The sequence below is a fragment of the Hyla sarda genome, chromosome 5, assembly GCF_029499605.1.
Source record: "Hyla sarda isolate aHylSar1 chromosome 5, aHylSar1.hap1, whole genome shotgun sequence".
Taxonomy (NCBI): Eukaryota; Metazoa; Chordata; class Amphibia; order Anura; family Hylidae; genus Hyla; species Hyla sarda.
The window spans coordinates 219,072,195-219,092,474 of record NC_079193.1 but is presented as its reverse complement, the minus strand read 5'-3'; positions in this window follow the sequence as shown (position 1 = coordinate 219,092,474).

The following is a 20,280-nucleotide window of genomic DNA, read 5'->3' as shown; positions in this document are numbered from 1 at the left end:
TCTGAGCGATACATTGGGATGCATTCTAATTCTAGATATATTGTCTAATTGTGAAATGTGTCTCTGACATTGTGTGACCTTAATTGTTTTTCTGCAGGTATTTGTGCAATATTAGTTCCAAGTGCAATATTATATATAAATATAAATATATATATATATATATATATATATATATATGTATATGTACAGTGGGGATCAAAAGTTTGGGCACCTCAGGTAAAAATTTGTATTAATGTGCATTAAGAATGATCTGCCCCCATGCTTAACAGTTGGACAGAGGTTATTTTCATTAAATTCTGTTCCCCTTGTTCTCCAAAAGTACCTTTGCTCATTCCGGCCAAAAAGTTCAATTTTAACCTCATCGTTCCACAGAACTTGTTTCCAAAATGCATCAGGCTTGTCTATATGTTCATTTGCAAAGTTCAAATGCTGATTTTTGTGGTGAGGACATAGAAGAGGTTTTCTTCTGATGACTCTTCCATGAAGACCATATTTTTACAAGTATCTCTTTATAGGGGAATAGTGTACCACAACTCCAGTGTCTGCCAGATCTTTATGGAGGGATTGTGCAGTCAAATGTGGATTTTGAATTGTTTTTCTCACAATCCTGCGAGCTGATCTGTCTGATATTTTTCTTGGTCTTCCAGATCTTGCTTTAACTTCCACTGTTCCTGATAACTGCCATTTCTTAATTACATTCCGAACAGAGGATATTGACATCTGAAAATGTTAGCAATCTTCTTATGGCCTTCTCCAGCTTTGTGAGCGTCAACTATTTTCAGTTTCAGATTTCTAGACAACATGGTGCTGATTGTTGGGGCAAGGTCAGATGAGTCTGGGCAATTAAAACCTTTGAGATTGACTTCACCTGGTCTTACCAGATGATGATTGAGAACAATCCATGACACTGGCAGGTCTCAGCTTTGCAAAGGGGGCAGTGCATGCTATAAATTCTGCAGGGTGCCCAAACTTTTACAGATGCCATTTTTTAGTGTTCTGTTATTTTGAAAGTATAAATGATGGAAATAAAATCTATCTTTTGTTGACATATTATAAGAATGTCTAATCTGTAATTTGATGCCTTTTGGAGATTTTTCCATCTTTCCTTGGCTTCTTTACGCACATTAATAGAAATTTTTACCTGGGGAGCCCAAACTTTTGATCCCCACTATATTCTAATATAAATATCTCTGAGGCGGTCTGGAATCTATCTCTGTTTTCACACCTTGTCTTGTATGTTGAGTATGTATATCATTTGTTTCAATAAAGATTGATTAATCAATTGATTACCAGTCGTCTGTATGAACTCTTATTATAGTTTTGTGGTACAAGTTAGTGCTTTTTGGAGCTCCCACGATTTAAGTATGTAGGATCATATGTTGACACTATTATAAAAGTATGATGCTGGTAGGCACAAAGTGTCAGTGGTGGTCCTTTTTCTTTGTATATATCTTATCAGGTGGCGAGGGTTCGAATTGAGGGGCATTTATCGGATAGTTTTTCAATGTCAAGAGGATCAAGTCAGGGGTGTCCTCTCTCCCCTTTACTTTTTTCCCTGAGTATTGAACCTGTCACGATGCCGGCTGGCAGGTAGTGGATCCTCTGTGCCAGAGAGGGATTGGCGTGGACCGTGCTAGAGGATCGGTTCTAAGTCACTACTGGTTTTCACCAGAGCCCGCCGCAAAGCGGGATGGTCTTGCTGCGGCGGTAGTGACCAGGTCGTATCCCCTAGCAACGGCTCAACCTCTCTGGCTGCTGAAGATAGGCGCGGTACAAGGGAGTAGACAGAAGCAAGGTCGGACGTAGCAGAAGGTCGGGGCAGGCAGCAAGGATCGTAGTCAGGGGCAACGGCAGAAGGTCTGGAATCACAGGCAAGGAACACACAAGGAACGCTTTCACTGGCACTAGGGCAACAAGATCCGGCGAGGGAGTGAAGGGGAAGTGAGGTGATATAGGGAAGTGCACAGGTGTAAACACTAATTGGAACCACTGCACCAATCAGCGGTGCAGTGGCCCTTTAAATCGCAAAGACCCGGCGCGCGCGCGCCCTAGGGAGCGGGGCCGCGCGCGCCGGGACAGAACTGACGGGGAGCGAGTAAGGTACGGGAGCCGGGGTGCGCATCGCGAGCGGGCGCTACCCGCATCGCGAATCGCATCCCGGCCGGAGGTGGTAACGCAGCGCCCCGGGTCCGTGGAACCGACCGGGGCGCTGCAGTGAGGGAAGTGTAGCGAGCGCTCCGGGGAGGAGCGGGGACCCGGAGCGCTCGGCGTAACAGTACCCCCCCCCTTGGGTCTCCCCCTCTTCTTGGGGCCTGAGAACCTGAGGATCAGACTTTTGTCCAGGATATTGTCCTCAGGTTCCCAGGACCTCTCTTCTGGACCACAACCCTCCCAATCCACTAAAAAAAAAGTTCTTCCCCTGACCTTTTTAGAGGCCAAAATCTCTTTGACAGAGAAGATGTCCGAGGAGCCGGAAACAGGAGTGGGAGGAACAGATTTAGGAGAAAAACGGTTGAGGATGAGAGGTTTAAGAAGAGAGACGTGAAAGGCATTAGGGATACGAAGAGAAGGAGGAAGAAGAAGTTTGTAAGAGACAGGATTAATTTGACACAAAACTTTAAAAGGACCAAGATAGCGTGGTCCCAACTTATAGCTCGGGACACGGAAACGGACATATTTAGCGGAGAGCCATACCTTGTCTCCAGGGGAAAAAATGGGAGGAGCTCTTCTTTTCTTATCTGCGAATCTCTTCATGCGAGAAGAAGCCTGTAAGAGAGAATTTTGGGTCTCTTTCCATATGGTGGAAAGATCACGAGAAATTTCATCCACAGCGGGCAGACCAGAGGGCAAGGGGGTAGGGAGGGGGGGAAGAGGGTGACGGCCGTACACCACGAAAAACGGAGATTTGGAGGAAGATTCAGAGATTCTGAAATTATACGAGAATTCGGCCCAAGGTAGAAGATCTGCCCAGTCATCCTGGCGGGAGGAAACAAAATGTCGTAAATAGTCACCCAAGATCTGGTTAATTCTCTCTACTTGTCCATTGGATTGAGGATGGTATGCAGAAGAAAAATTTAATTTAATCTTGAGTTGTTTACAGAGAGCCCTCCAGAATTTAGACACAAATTGGACGCCTCTATCCGAGACGATCTGTGTAGGCAACCCGTGAAGACGAAAAATGTGTACAAAAAATTGTTTAGCCAACTGAGGCGCTGAAGGAAGACCAGGAAGAGGGATGAAATGTGCCATTTTGGAGAATCGATCAACGACCACCCAAATAACAGTGTTGCCATGGGATGGGGGTAAGTCAGTAATAAAATCCATACCAATCAGAGACCAAGGTTGTTCGGGGACAGGTAGAGGATGAAGAAAACCAGCGGGCTTCTGGCGAGGAGTCTTATCCCGGGCACAGATAGTGCAGGCTCGCACAAAGTCCACCACATCAGTCTCTAGAGTCGGCCACCAATAGAAGCGAGAGATGAGTTGCACAGATTTCTTGATGCCCGCATGACCTGCGAGATGGGAGGAGTGACCCCATTTGAGGATCCCAAGGCGTTGGCGTGGAGAAACAAAGGTCTTTCCTGGAGGAGTTTGCCTGATGGAGGCTGGAGAAGTGGAAATCAGGCAGTCAGGAGGAATGATGTGTTGAGGAGAGAGTTCAATTTCAGAGGCATCTGAGGAACGAGAGAGAGCATCGGCCCTAATGTTTTTATCAGCAGGCCGAAAGTGAATTTCAAAATTAAATCGGGCAAAGAACAGAGACCACCTGGCCTGACGAGGATTCAGCCGTTGGGCAGACTGGAGGTAGGAGAGGTTCTTGTGATCGGTGTAAATAATAACTGGAAATCTTGATCCCTCCAGCAGATGCCTCCATTCCTCAAGTGCTAATTTAATGGCTAGAAGCTCTCGATCCCCGATGGAGTAGTTCCTCTCCGCCGGAGAGAAGGTCCTGGAAAAAAAACCACAAGTAACAGCATGCCCGGAAGAGTTTTTTTGTAGAAGGACAGCTCCAGCTCCCACTGAGGAGGCATCAACCTCCAATAGGAAGGGTTTAGATGGGTCAGGTCTGGAGAGCACGGGAGCCGAAGAAAAGGCAGACTTGAGTCGTTTAAAGGCGTCTTCCGCTTGAGGAGGCCAAGACTTGGGATCGGCATTTTTTTTTGTTAAAGCCACAATAGGAGCCACAATGGTAGAAAAATGTGGAATAAATTGCCTGTAATAATTGGCGAACCCCAAAAAACGTTGGATGGCACGGAGTCCGGAGGGGCGTGGCCAATCTAAGACGGCAGAGAGTTTATCTGGGTCCATTTGTAGTCCCTGGCCAGAGACCAAGTATCCTAGAAAAGGAAGAGATTGGCATTCAAACAGACATTTCTCTATTTTGGCATAGAGTTGATTATCACGAAGTCTCTGAAGAACCATACGGACATGCTGGCGGTGTTCTTCAAGATTGGCAGAAAAAATCAGGATATCGTCCAGATATACAACAACACAGGAGTATAGTAGATCACGAAAAATTTCATTAACAAAGTCTTGGAAGACGGCAGGGGCGTTGCATAGACCAAAGGGCATGACCAGATACTCAAAGTGTCCATCTCTGGTGTTAAATGCCGTTTTCCATTCATCCCCCTCTCTGATGCGGATGAGATTATAAGCACCTCTTAAGTCCAGTTTGGTAAAAATATGGGCACCTTGGAGACGATCAAAGAGTTCAGAGATGAGGGGTAGGGGGTAGCGGTTCTTAACCGTGATTTTATTAAGACCGCGGTAGTCAATGCAAGGACGTAGAGAGCCATCTTTTTTGGACACAAAGAAAAATCCGGCTCCGGCAGGAGAGGAGGATTTACGGATAAAGCCCTTTTTTAAATTTTCTTGGACGTATTCAGACATGGCAAGAGTCTCTGGGACGGACAGAGGATAGATTCTGCCCCGGGGTGGAGTAGTGCCCGGGAGGAGGTCAATGGGACAATCATAAGGCCTGTGAGGAGGTAGAGTCTCAGCTTGTTTTTTGCAAAAAACGTCCGCAAAGTCCATATAGGCCTTAGGGAGACCGGTTACATGAGGAAGCACAGGGACACGGCAAGGTTTACTGGGAACCGGTTTTAAGCAGTCCTTGGAACAAGAGGGCCCCCAACTCTTGATCTCCCCAGTGGACCAATCCAGGATTGGGGAATGGAGTTGAAGCCAGGGAAGTCCAAGAAGGATTTCAGAAGTGCAATTGGGGAGGACCAACAGTTCAATCCTCTCGTGATGAGATCCGATGCACATTAGAAGGGGCTCCGTGCGGAAACGTATAGTACAGTCCAATCTTTCATTGTTTACACAATTGATGTAGAGGGGTCTGGCGAGACTGGTCACCGGGATGTTGAACCTGTTGACGAGAGAGGCTAAGATGAAATTTCCTGCAGATCCAGAGTCCAAGAAGGCCACAGCAGAGAAGGAGAAGGCAGAGGCAGACATCCGCACAGGCACAGTAAGACGTGGAGAAGCAGAGTAGACATCAAGGACTGTCTCAGCTTTGTGCGGAGTCAGCGGACGTCTTTCCAGGCGGGGAGGACGGATAGGACAATCCTTCAGGAAGTGTTCGGTACTAGCACAGTACAGGCAGAGATTCTCCATGCGGCGTCGTGTCCTCTCTTGGGGTGTCAGGCGAGACCGGTCGACCTGCATAGCCACCACGGCGGGAGGCACAGGAACAGATTGCAGGGGACCAGAGGAGAGAGGAGCCGGGGAGAAGAAACGCCTCGTGCGAACAGAGTCCATATCCTGGCGGAGCTCCTGACGCCGTTCGGAAAAACGCATGTCAATGCGAGTGGCAAGATGGATGAGTTCATGTAGGTTAGCAGGGATTTCTCGTGCGGCCAGAACATCTTTAATGTTGCTGGATAGGCCTTTTTTAAAGGTCGCGCAGAGTGCCTCATTATTCCAGGATAATTCTGAAGCAAGGGTACGGAACTGTACGGCATACTCGCCAACGGAAGAATTACCCTGGACCAGGTTCAACAGGGCAGTCTCAGCGGAAGAGGCTCGGGCAGGTTCCTCAAAGACACTTCGAATTTCCGAGAAGAAGGAGTGTACAGAGGCAGTGACGGGGTCATTGCGGTCCCAGAGCGGTGTGGCCCAAGCCAGGGCTTTTCCAGACAGCAGGCTGACTACGAAAGCCACCTTAGACCTTTCAGTGGGGAACTGGTCCGACATCATCTCCAAGTGTAATGAACATTGGGAAAGAAAGCCACGGCAAAACTTAGAGTCCCCATCAAATTTATCCGGCAAGGATAGTCGTATTCCAGAAGCGGCCACTCGCTGCGGAGGAGGTACAGGAGCTGGCGGAGGAGATGATTGCTGGAGCTGTGGTAGTAACTGTTGTAGCATAACAGTCAGTTGAGACAGCTGTTGGCCTTGTTGCGCAATCTGTTGTGACTGCTGGGCGACCACCGTGGTGAGGTCAGCGACAACTGGCAGAGGAACTTCAGCGGGATCCATGGCCGGATCTACTGTCACGATGCCGGCTGGCAGGTAGTGGATCCTCTGTGCCAGAGAGGGATTGGCGTGGACCGTGCTAGAGGATCGGTTCTAAGTCACTACTGGTTTTCACCAGAGCCCGCCGCAAAGCGGGATGGTCTTGCTGCGGCGGTAGTGACCAGGTCGTATCCCCTAGCAACGGCTCAACCTCTCTGGCTGCTGAAGATAGGCGCGGTACAAGGGAGTAGACAGAAGCAAGGTCGGACGTAGCAGAAGGTCGGGGCAGGCAGCAAGGATCGTAGTCAGGGGCAACGGCAGAAGGTCTGGAATCACAGGCAAGGAACACACAAGGAACGCTTTCACTGGCACTAGGGCAACAAGATCCGGCGAGGGAGTGAAGGGGAAGTGAGGTGATATAGGGAAGTGCACAGGTGTAAACACTAATTGGAACCACTGCACCAATCAGCGGTGCAGTGGCCCTTTAAATCGCAAAGACCCGGCGCGCGCGCGCCCTAGGGAGCGGGGCCGCGCGCGCCGGGACAGAACTGACGGGGAGCGAGTAAGGTACGGGAGCCGGGGTGCGCATCGCGAGCGGGCGCTACCCGCATCGCGAATCGCATCCCGGCCGGAGGTGGTAACGCAGCGCCCCGGGTCCGTGGAACCGACCGGGGCGCTGCAGTGAGGGAAGTGTAGCGAGCGCTCCGGGGAGGAGCGGGGACCCGGAGCGCTCGGCGTAACAGAACCACTGGCGATCAAGATCCAAGGAGATGACAACTTTGGTGGGTTTGGAGCGAGGGGGAGGGAGGACAAACTGTCGCTATATCAGTAAAATTGAAAAAAAAGACAGGGTCTGGAATGAATTAAAAATATCTAGAGCCGATAAAATAGTACTGATTAAAACTATAATACTTCCAAAATTACTGTACGTATGATCAAACTGTGTGATGTCATCATATCCATATGGATAAACTGTGTCATGTCATCATGTCCATATTGAGGAACTGTGTCATGTCATCATGTCCATATGGAGGAACTGTGTGATGTCATCATGTCCATATGGAGGAACTGTGTGATGTCATCATGTCCATATGGAGGAACTGTGTGATGTCATCATGTCCAAATGGAAGAACTGTGTGATGTCATCATGTCCATATGGAGGAACTGTGTGATGTCATCATGTCCATATGGAGGAACTGTGTGATGTCATCATGTCCATATGGAGGAACTGTGTAATGTCATCATGTCCATATGGAGGAACTGTGTGATGTCATCATGTCCATATGGAGGAACTGTGTCATGTCCTCATGTCCATATGGAGGAACTGTGTCATGTCATCATGTCCATATGGAGGAACTGTGTCATGTCATCATGTCCAAATGGATGAACTGTGTCATGTCATCATGTCCATATGGAGGAATTGTGTGATGTCATCATGTCCATATGGAGGAACTGTGTGATGTCATCATGTCCATATGGAAGAACTGTGTGATGTCATCATGTCCATATGGAGGAACTGTGTGATGTCATCATGTCCATATGGAGGAACTGGGTGATGTCATCATGTCCATATGGAGGAACTGTGTGATGTCATCATGTCCATATGGAGGAACTGTGTCATGTCATCATGTCCATATGGAGGAACTGTGTCATGTCATCATGTCCAAATGGATGAACTGTGTCATGTCATCATGTCCATATGTAGGAATTGTGTGATGTCATCATGTCCATATGGAGGAACTGTGTGATGTCATCATGTCCATATGGAGGAACTGTGTGATGTCATCATGTCCATATGGAAGAACTGTGTGATGTCATCATGTCCCTATGGAGGAACTGTGTGATATCATCATGTCTATTTGGAGGAACTGTTTAATGTCATCATGTCCATATGGAAGAAATGTGTGATGTCATCAAGTCCTCACTGTCGAGAGGAACGCGTCAGGGGTGTCCTCTCTCCCCTTTGCTTTTTTCCCTGAGCATTGAACCACTGGTGATCAAGATCCAAGGAGATGACAACTTTGGTGGGTTTGGAGCGAGGGGGAGAGAGGACAAACTGTCGCTATATGCTGATGACATCTTGTTTTTTCTGCAAAAAACAAACGTGTCTGCCCAGAGTAATAGAGGTGATTGAGGATTATGGAGAATACTCGGGATTAAGTATAAATTTGTCAAAGTCAGTACTGTTACCATTGGGAGAAGAAGAACTATCATTGGATTGTGGGGTGAGTGTTCTTGGGAAAGAAGAACATTTCACCTACTTGGGAATACAAATCTCAGTTGGAGAATCATCATTAACTAAATTTTAACCCATTAATAAGTAAAATAAAAAGAAAGACTGGTCTGGAATGAATTTAAAATATCTATAGCCGATAAAATAGTACTGATTAAAACTATAATAATTCCAAAATTACTGTACATATTAGGGTCTTCACCCATATGGTGTGAAAACGGTGTCTTTAAAAAAAATTATTCACATTTTTAATTACTTGATATTGGGGAGGAAGAGGATGCATATAAAGATAGATTACTTATGTCTACCACTGGGCAAAGGGGGTATGTCACGCCTGGACATCAGATAGTATTTTCTAGCTTCTAAGTTATATTATATAAGTGAGTGGAGAAGATTCCCCTTTTTTGAATTTTTGATGGGGAAATGTCAAGGTAGATATGATAGTATCCTCCAAGGACTAGAATCAGGGCAACTGAGTGGGAAAATATGGAGTAATCACGTAATGGTGTTGAGCCTAGAAAAAAATTGGACTTAGGTAAAAAAGAAATGGCAATACGTGGGATGCTTGACACAGCTATAGTATGGGAGGAAATGAAATATAAAGAAATGGAAGGATTAAGGAATTTAGGCATTTAAACTGGAAGGATCTTTGGCACGAAGGTAAATTGCTGGATTGGTAAGTAATTAAAAGTAGTAATGAGGTTGAGGGAAAAACATGGTTTGAATATATTAGATTGAGAAGTATAGTTATGAGCACAATAAGAGAAGGTTTGAGAATAACTCCTGCACCAGTACAACTGAGACAGTTAATGGAGGGTAACATAAAAAAAAAGTTATGTCCTAGACATATAAGTTATTGGGCGATGCCCCAAAACAACAACAGGCACATAGTAGTGTCAAAAAGTGGCAATCTGAGTTAGGGCCGATGGGTAGCAAGATTGGGAAGTAATCTATAAGAGGATTTATCAGGTCCAAACAAATAATAACCACAGATTCATACAATTCAATATGGTTTACAGATTATATTATACTCCGCAATTCCTTTGTAAAATAGGAATGAGACAAAATAATAGATGCCCAAAATACATGGAGGAAGAAGCTGGGTTTTTGCATATGGTATGGTCCTGTGAAAGAGTGCAAGAATTTTGGATAGAAGTAGGACAAGAAATAGAAAAGAGGTTGAAAATAGAAGTCATTCTTACTCCCCTGGTGGCAATATTGGGGAGTTACTCTGAGCTGGTGATTGCCAAGAGGATTGAGAAACTGGTTCACAGGTTATTGTTCTGTGCAAGACTCCTAATAGTAAGAAAATGGATCTCACCAAACTCCCTTAAGTTAAATGACTGAAGAGAGATAACTAATAAGGAATACAAACTAGGAGTAATAGAATGAAACTGAGAAGGGGCCCAATATGGATGAGGGTTGTTTCTTTATTTTTTTTGTTCTGTTACTGTAAAGGGGTAGGGACTTAGGAGGCGGGAACAAATAGTTTAATAAAAGGGTGAAAAATAATGGGGTGGGAGAAGGATGAAACTCCTATTCGTAGAAGATAAGTAAATTATAAAACATAATTGATTCTTGCCTCCTGGCTGCCTATCATATAACATGATTAAGGATTGTAGAAAAGGGGGGGGAGGGGGGGCGGATAAAGGGGAGTTATGTAAATTTTTTTTTTTTTAAACGGGAATTGAAAAAAAAAAAAAAAAAAAAAAAAGATTATTTAACCCCTTCCCTAATAAAAGTTTGTATCACCCCCCTTTTCCCATTTAAAAAGAAAAACTGTGTAAGTAAAAATAAAAAAAACATGTGGTATCGCCGCATACGGAAATGTCCGATTTATAAAAATATACAGTTAGTTAAACCGCACGGTCAATGGTGTGTGCGCAAAAGAATTACAAAGTCCAAAATAGTGCATTTTTGCTCATGAAAAAATGAATAAAAAGCAATCAAAGAGTCAGATCAATACAAAAATGGTTTCACTAAAAACTTCAGATCATGGTGCAAAAAATTAGCCCTCAAACCACCCCTTGCGCAGAAAAATACAAAAGTTATAGGTATCAGAAGATGACAATTTTAAACGTATTAATTTTCCTGCATGTACAGGGTGGGCCATTTATATGGATACACCTTAATAAAATGGGAATGCTTGGTGATATTAACTTCCTGTTTGTGGCACATTAGTATATGTGAAGGGGGAACTTTTCAAGATGGGTGGTGACCATGGCGGCCATTTTGAAGTTGGCCATTTTGAATCCAACTTTTGTTTTTTCACTAGGAAGAGGGTCATGTGACACATGATGTGCTTGGTTTTAATGTAACTTTATTCTTTCATGAGTAATTTACAAGTTTCTGACCACTTATAAAATGTTTTCAATGTGCTGCCCATTGTGTTGGATTGTCAATGCAACCCTCTTCTCCCACTCTTCACACACTGATAGCAACACTGCAGGAGAAATGCTAGCACAGGCTTCCAGTATCCGTAGTTTTAGGTGCTGGACATCTTGCATCTTCACAGCATAGACAATTGCCTTCAGATGACCCCAAAGATAAAAGTCTAAAGGGGTCAGATCAAGAGACCTTGGGGGCCATTCAACTGGCCCACGATGACCAATCCACTTTACAGGAAACTGTTCATCTAGGAATGCTCAGACCTGACACCCATAATGTGGTGGTGCACCATCCGAGGTCCGAGTATTCCTAGATGAACAGTTTCCTGGAAAGTGGATTGGTTGTCGTGGGCCAGTTAAATGGCCCCCAAGGTCTCCCGATCTGACCCCCTTAGACTTTTGTCTTTGGGGTCATCTGAAGGCAATTGTCTATGCTGTGAAGATAACAGATGTGCAGCACCTAAAACTGCAGATACTGGAAGCCTGTGCTAGCATTTCTCCTGCGGTGTTTGCTATCAGTGTGTGAAGAGTGGGAGAAGAGGGTTGCATTGACAATCCAACACAATGGGCAGCACATTGAACACATTTTATAAGTGGTCAGAAACTTGTAAATAACTCATGAAAGAATAAAGTTACGTTAAAACCAAGCACATCGGGACTTCCGGTTCCGGCGCGGCCGATGTGAGTTCACTGCAGGAGTGCTCCCGCTCCCCCCTGCTCGTAACAGCCCCGTACCAACTGCCCAGACAACTCTAGTCACACACACGGGTGTGACAAGGCTCCGGCGTACCCCCGAGTCCCCCGACATGGACAAATTTGTACAGCGAAACAGCCAGCAGCCGCCGGCAGCCTCCGCTACTCAGGCCGCCCGGACAGAAGCTGCGATTAAAATGGCCGCGGGCACCGCCGCAATCCCTGCCACTGCCACCACTGACATGCCGCGCGTCTCGCTCCCAGCTAGGGATCAACCACTGACACCACTGATGGTACAAGAGACGGAGGCTCCGACAGATATGGAGACCAGCCTTCCTGACCCACAAGATCCCAGCAAGGTACATGACAGATCACCTCCAGATGAGGGAGACAGCCATGCGCCCACACAGCCTAACCACGTGCTTAAGGGCCAGGTACACCAGCCTCAACATGGTAATCCCTTCCATATTGATTATCAGCAATTAGCAGCAGAGGTGGCGCTACGTATTACTCCTAATATACAGCACATTGTGGAGGACGTCCTGAAAGCGGCTTTACAAAACTTACACTTAGAGGTGAAAGACCATTCAGACAGGCTGCATATGATGGAACAGAGAGTGTCTCACTTGGATGACGCAGAGGCGAAAACCTCCAGGCGCTTACATTGCACTGAAACTGAAATTGCTAGAATGAGCGAAAAACTAGAAGATCTCGAAAATAGATCTCGGCGAAATAATCTGAGAATTGTGGGGGTGAAAGAAGTGGTATCACCCCAGGACTTACAGCGATTCTGCGAGAGAGACTTACCGAAAGCTTTGGGATTGTCTCATCCGTGCCGAGTTGAGAGAGCTCATAGGATTGGGTCTGCTCCCCCTACATCATCTGATGCTCCGGCGGCTTTGGCACACCGCCCGCGTCAAGTGATCTTGAAGTTTTTGGACTTTAATGATAAGATTGAAATCCTACAGGCATACCAGCGTCTATCACAACCGCTGATTATCCAAAACATGCATTTATTGTTATTTGAAGATTTCTCGGTGGAAGTGGCGAAACGCAGGAGAGCATTTAGCACCATTTGTACAGCACTCTTTAAAGCCCACTACAGATTTCAATTGCAGTATCCCGCTACTCTACGAGTATTCCATACAGATGGAACAATTTCGGTGTACAAAACGCCGGATACAGCATCCACCGCTTTGGAGCGGATTCTATCCTCTTCGGCACATCGTCCATCAAGAGAGCGATCCCAACGCAAGAGAAGATCCCGCTCGCCAAGAGGACAACAGCGTTCCAGGTCGGCAACGAGAGATGACGCCTGCTCTCCAGAACCGAGAGAACAACGCCGCAGACACCGCTCCCCGAGACGTCATCATGGTGGTAACCGGCAATCTTCACCGGATTGATAGATCGCCTACTTCACCTCCTGGTTGAGCTATGGACCGGACTTGAACCAACTATCTCTTCAGGACATGATCGAGCCTGGAGGCTGTCCTCAGGTTTATAATTATAATTAACAGTTTGATTTTCCCACTCTCTCTTTTCTCTATTGTGGACTTATTTACTTGCTGATATGACTATTGTTTACAGTTTAAACTGGGATTATATAGTTGGGTTCATAGGGCGGTATAACTAAGAGATATAATCGGGGGGGGGGGGAGGGAGGGGGGGGGGGAGGGAGGGACTCCCTAAATGTTTGTAAATGGTTCAACTAGACACAATGTCGTCCGAAAAAAGGAAGTCCCTTAACCCAACAGAGGGGGACTTGATTGAATGGTCTTCCTATGGGTATTCTTACTTCTATAATTTTGTATTCTTTGAGTTTATATTAATGTTTTCTTGTTTTGGTGTACTGCACATATTCGGCTTCTCCTCTTGTATGATACTAGTGGATACTTCCATAGGCTATGGGAAGGGTAAAGGGAGAACTGTGTCCTACCTTTTGCTGATGCATCCCTTTTTGCTTCTTTACTTTTTCCTCCGAACGGTTTTCCCGTCTCGGGGTGGTATCCCACTGACCACTACAAAATGGTTAACCTAACTACCTGGAATGTTAAAGGGTTGAGATCCCCTCACAAAAGGAGGCTATTTTTACGCTCTCTCAAACGTCTACACCCAGACATAGTTTTACTTCAAGAGACTCATTTAACTGAGGAAGACTTCTTTCGGATGCGTCAGCAATGGGTGGGACATGTCTATGGTTCTCCGGCTAAAGATGGGAAGGCGGGAGTCCTGACCTTAATACACAAATCGTTTGCATTTAATTTTCAGTCGCACATGACAGATGAGGAAGGTAGGATTTCACAATTACTCATAGAACATAACGGGGAACTGATGAGCATTTATAACATTTATGCACCAAACGGTGACAACAAATTATTCTTTGCAGACCTGATAGATAGACTACAAAATGACGATACACCTGGTAAAATTTTAGGGGGAGACTTAAATACAGTGTTAGACCCATTGACCGATAGAAAGAGCTCTTCTCACCAGACTCCAGTAATTAGATCACGTGACTGCATTCTTCCCTCCTTGCTGGAACGAACAGGCCTGTCTGATGTATGGAGAGACATACATCCTGATTCTAGAGAATACACTCACTTCTCCAATGCACATAGCTCTTGGTCACGACTGGATTATTTCTTGATTAGTCGATTATATAGTCAACGTGTTCGGGCTGTGGAAATTGGAGATTTAGCACTGTCTGATCACTCACCCCTATCTTTACAACTGAACCCAACTTGTCCTCGAGGGTCGGATATACTGTGGAGGTTCCCCTCTCTTTTGCTAAGGGATGAATCATTTTTAGAGCAGTTACGGGCGTGGTGGGTGGAGTTCACAATATCTAATGCAGAACATAACACAGACCCGGTATTGTTCTGGGAAACCGGAAAGGCAGTACTAAGGGGAAACATAATGGCTTATGTAGCGACCTTAAAACGTACTTCCTTAGCACAATTTACTGCAGCAAGGGACAAATTGGGGGCCGCATACAGACAATTCCTAGATTCCCCATCAGACTCATGTAGACTTGCATGGAAGGAGGCCAGGGCTCAGTTTGAACTCTGGTGTGATAGACGGGAGAGACTTACGCGCTCCCAATTTGAGGTAGATTTGTTCTGGCATGGAAACAAGGCAGGTCGTTTAATGGCACACCTAGCTAAGGGGAAACACCCTCCGTCACATATCACTACTCTGAGAGACCCCTCCAATAGGCTTCATTCAGACCCGCACTCGATCAATCAGATCTTAGCTGACTACTACACAGAGTTATACTCGGACTCTCCCTCTGATGTATCGGCGGGGGAAGCTTTTTTAAGAGGTGTGGAGATGCCTTCTTTAACTGATGATCAGAGGAATGTCTTGAACGCACCAGTGACAGAGGAGGAGGTTGTTGATGTGATTAGAAATTTACACAATGGCAAAGCACCGGGACCAGATGGCTATACTGGGGAATTTTACAAAGCCCTTTCTTCACAACTTGCACCAACCCTGACAGCCGTGTTTAAAGAATATATGTCCTCAGGCTCTTTATCTCCCAGCGCATCCCTAGCTTACATTAAAGTGTTGCCAAAGCCAGGTAAAGATAACACAGACCCGGGCTCTTACCGCCCAATATCCCTGATTAATCAGGATATCAAACTATTGTCGAAAATTCTGGCGTCCAGACTTTCTGAATTCATGCCGGCCCTAATCGGGACTCATCAAGTTGGTTTCATAAGAAACCGATCGGCCACCATGAACCTCAGAACAGTGCTGGCAGTACTAGACAGATTAAGACACCAACCCCTACCCAGCGACCAACCAGCCTTACTCGCGATTGATGCGGAAAAAGCGTTCGATAATGTGCGGTGGGACTGGCTGGGGTTGGTACTAGACCGAGTGGGCGTTCAGGGTGCCATCCGTACATATTTAAATGGAATATATAAAAACCCAATAGCTAGAGTTTACACACCGGGCATTCTCTCGACGCCAATATATCTAGCCAGGGGTACTAGACAGGGTTGCCCACTCTCTCCCCTCCTCTTCGATCTAGCAATAGAACCTTTAGCACGTCATTTACTCGCTTCACCAATTTATTCCGGGATTAAGGTGGGGAATAAGGAGATTAAACTAACGATGTTCGCTGATGACGTCTTGCTTTTCATAGATTTACCAGCTGCATCATTAGACAGCATCCTCCGTTGTTTACGTTCCTTTGGAGAATTCTCAGGTTACAAAATGAACCTACATAAATCGGAACTTTTACCATTGGGACTGAAACAACCGGGATGGTTGCAAGACATAGCAGACTTGGGAATCAAGTTGGCCTCCTCCTCTGTCACTTATTTGGGTATAAGGGTGGGGAAAACGCCTGACACTATCTATTCACTAAACTACCCTCCCATGATATCTAAAATCAGAGCGGAACTGACCAGATGGAATGGCATTCCTCTTTCCTTTATGGGCAGGTGCCACCTCATTAAAATGGTTAGCTTCTCTCGGCTTTTATATCCTTTACAAACACTTCCCTTGTTACTCAAACATAATGACATTAAATTGCTTAACTCAGCCTTCACCAAGTTCATATGGGCGGGCAAGAGACCGAGAATAGCTCTAACCAAGCTGATGTTGAGTAATCAGGAGGGCGGTCTTAATTTCCCCAATTTGAGAGGCTATAACTTAGCATGCTTATTCCGTTATGTCATGGATTGGATCCATGGGGCCTCCTTTCACGCTGTCCCAGACTTGGAAAGAGAACTGGCGAAGCAATGGGACTTAGTAGTTCTCCTCCATACCTCTTATTCCAAATTACCTAGCCAGGTGAAAAGTTCTACCCTGTTGAGAGACACAGTGGTGGCGTGGAAGGAGGTCAGAAAGGTTTTTAAACTACCATTTTTGGTGTCCAAACATCTACCCCTAAAGAGCTACCCAGAACTCCCGGTAATTCCATCACACATCGAGTCCTTATGGACATCTAGAGGCCTGACATCAGTCCGCCAATTGATAGACCGGCAGAATAAGTGCTGGCACTCTCCCCAAACAATTTTATCGGACTTTAACCTCCCTCCTTCTCATGCCTTACCGGTGTTCCAAATGCTGTCATTCCTTACAAACCGTTTAAGAAATATTACTGTTGAATCACAAAACCATGCCCTAGATTCTCTTATTGGCACAACCCAAAAAAAGGGAACCATCTCGGAAATATATTCACTTTTTAAACGACACTTACTGAAAATAGACCCAGATACTATTTTCTCCTCCTGGTCGAATTGGGTACCTGGGGAGGATATTTCTACCTGTATTCTACAGGGATGGTGCATCATACGTAGCTGCATAATTAATGAACGCTGGCGCGAGACTTACTTTAAACTAGTCCATAAAGCCATCTATGGGTTCAATATACTTCCAACCGTACATTTCCCAGACAGGATAACGGCCTGCCCCAAATGTTCTACACCACTAACGAATCTATGGCATGGGATTTGGGATTGCTCATACACAAGGGATTACTGGAACATGATTATTGTATACATCAAGGACAAGTGGGATTTAGACCTACCTTGCACACCTCGTATGTTACTCTTCCATCAAGCTCGACCCCCGGAGGGAGAAGGACCCGCCCTTCCTAAACTGCCTAGATTGGTGCACATTGTCCTCCTAGTGGCGCTACGATGCATCTTCACTAACTGGTTAACATCCGTAACGCCTCCTCTAACTATGGTAATTTCACAGCTCAAATTATTGTGTGGGATTGATAGATTAGATACCGAAAGACATAAAGACACACACACAGGGAAATTCTTTCACAAATGGGAAACGTTTATTGTATCACATTATTCAAGTTCGGAGATAGCAGATATTGTCCGACCGTTTAGCTCCACAGAATGGTACAGCCTAGGCTCCTTGGGGGATACACTGGGAGCATTGAGACTCCCTACGTGATGTTTATAGTTGGGGTGTTTTGACTGAACGCATTACTGACAGGACAGGGCATGCATGCTACTGAAAACTATGGAGATACAGTCTTAGTGGCAAGAGATTACATTACTCCCATATAACTGTGCTATACTCTGTAATCGAAGTACCAGATATCATGGAATTGACCGCTATATGTGCACTCAGAGACCTGCGGTTACGTTACTGTTTTGTTACATTTTGTATTTTCTTTCAGTTTTGTTAAATGGAAAAGTCAATAAAATCTGTTTTAAAAAAAAAAAAAAAAAAAAAAGCACATCATTGTTTTTCTTGTGAAATTCCCAATAAATTTGATGTGTCACATGGCCCTCTTCCTATTGAAAAAACAAAAGTTGGATTCAAAATGGCCGACTTCAAAATGGCCGCCATGGTCACCACCCATCTTGAAAAGTTTTCCCCCCTCACATATACTAATGTGCCACAAACAGGAAGTTAATATCACCAACCATTCCCATTTTATTAAGGTGTATCCATGTAAATGGCCCACCCTGTAGTTAGGATTTTTTCCAGAAGTACGACAAAATCAAACCTATATAAGTAGGGTATCATTTTAATCGTATGGACCTACAGAATAAAGATCTGTGACCATTTTAAGAACTGTCCAGAGTAGGCGAAAATCCTCATAGCAAACATATGCTGCTCTGGACAGTTCCTAAAATGGACAGAGGTGTCAGCAGAGAGCACTGTGCTCGTGATGTCAGCAGAGAGCTCTGTGTTCCAAAAATAAAATAATTTCCTCTGTAGTATTCAGCAGCTAATAAGTACTGGAAGGATTAAGATTTTTTTTAATAGAAGTAATTTACAAATCTGTTTTACTTTCTGGCAGCAGTTAATAAAAAAAAAAAAAAAAAGTTTTCCACCTGAGCTCCCCTTTAAAGGGGCCAGTTAGGCGGAGTACTAAAAGCCATTGTCACCTGCTATTAATGCATAATAATACTGTACTGGGCTCTACTACACAGCGATTCTGTACTGCTGCCGTTGGTTGTACAACAACTGTAAAGCTGACAGGGGCCAGTTAGGGTGAGCACAAAAAGCCATAGTCACCTGATTTACAGTGCCTGATACAGGTTGCGTAGCAGAGCTTATTGTCCTCCCATAAGTGTAACCTGTGCGTACATAGGTGGTGTACGTTTTTCTTTTCCTGAAAAACTAATTTTGGCCTAATTACTATGAAAGGCTAGCCAAAGCAACACCCTTGTTTCTGTAGCCTTATATAGTTGTAAGCGGAGCGTATTATCCAGCTCTCATAAATGTAAACTGTAGGTACACGTTCGCGGTGTACGTTTTTTCCCTGAAAAAATTATTTGGCACTGTAAAATACCAGCCAAAGCTACACACTTTTTTCTGTAGTGCGGTGGTCCAGCCTGCTGCATCACCCAGTGGCACACCCCTCCCTGTTTCAGCCAACCAAAGCTCCACCACCTCAGCCGAAGGGAGTTGTTTGTCATACTTATCTTCTGTCGCTCCAGATGCTCCTGCTCCTCCTGCTCCTCCTACTTTGAGTCAGTCATTCCGCCAGCAATCCAACGGCAAGGCCATGTCCAAGAGACAACAGTATGCGTCCACTCATCCAAAGGCGGAGAAGCTGAATGTACCCCTGTCCAAGTTGCTGGTGCTGCAGTCCCTCACTTTTGAAGTGGTGGACTCTGCACCATTTAGAGAACTAATGGCTTGTGCTGAGCCGAGGTGGAGAGTCCTACCCCATCATTTCTTAGCAAAAAAGGCAGTACCAGCCCTGCATAATTTTATGGAACAGAAGGTGGGCCAGTCCTTGAGCCTGTCGGTGTGTACCAAAGCGTACGGCAGCACCAACGTGTGGAGCTGTAACTACAGTCAGGGACAATACATGTCCTTTACAGCCCACTGGGTAAATGTGGTTCCTGCACAGCCACAACAGCAACTTGGACAGGTCACGCCACTTCTGCCTCCACGCTCTCAGGCCATTGGTCCTTTGACAGTGTGCGACTCCGCATCCTCATCCTCCACTGTGTCCTCAGCCTCCACTACATGGACAAGGCTTAGTGCCTCTCCAGCACACCATGTGTGCAGGGCACGGCGGTGTCAAGCTGTTCTTCACATAGTTTGCCTTGGCGAACTGAGACACACAGGGGAGGAACTGCTAAAAGTCATTCACCACAAAATCAAATCATGGCTTACTCCATGAAAACTGGAAATTGGAACCATGGTGACCAACAAAGGGAAGAACATCTTGTCTGCGATGCGACAAGGAAGCCTGAGCCATGCGCCCTGCATGGCACACGCGTTCAATTTGGTTGTCAAGCGGTTCCTGAAGTGTTCCCCCCATCTGCAAGACATCCTAACAATGGGAAGGAAACTTTGCATGCACTTCAGCCACTCTTACAATGCAAAGCCGCCCTCCTTGAGCTGCAGTGTCAGAACGGCATCCCCCAACATAGCCTGATTTGCTACATTTCCACACTTTGGAATGCCACCCTTCATGTTGGACAGACTATACGAAAAAGAAAAGCCATCACCAATTTCTTGATGATCCAAGCGGATAGGGGGACTTCCCTGTGTAACTTCAATGTC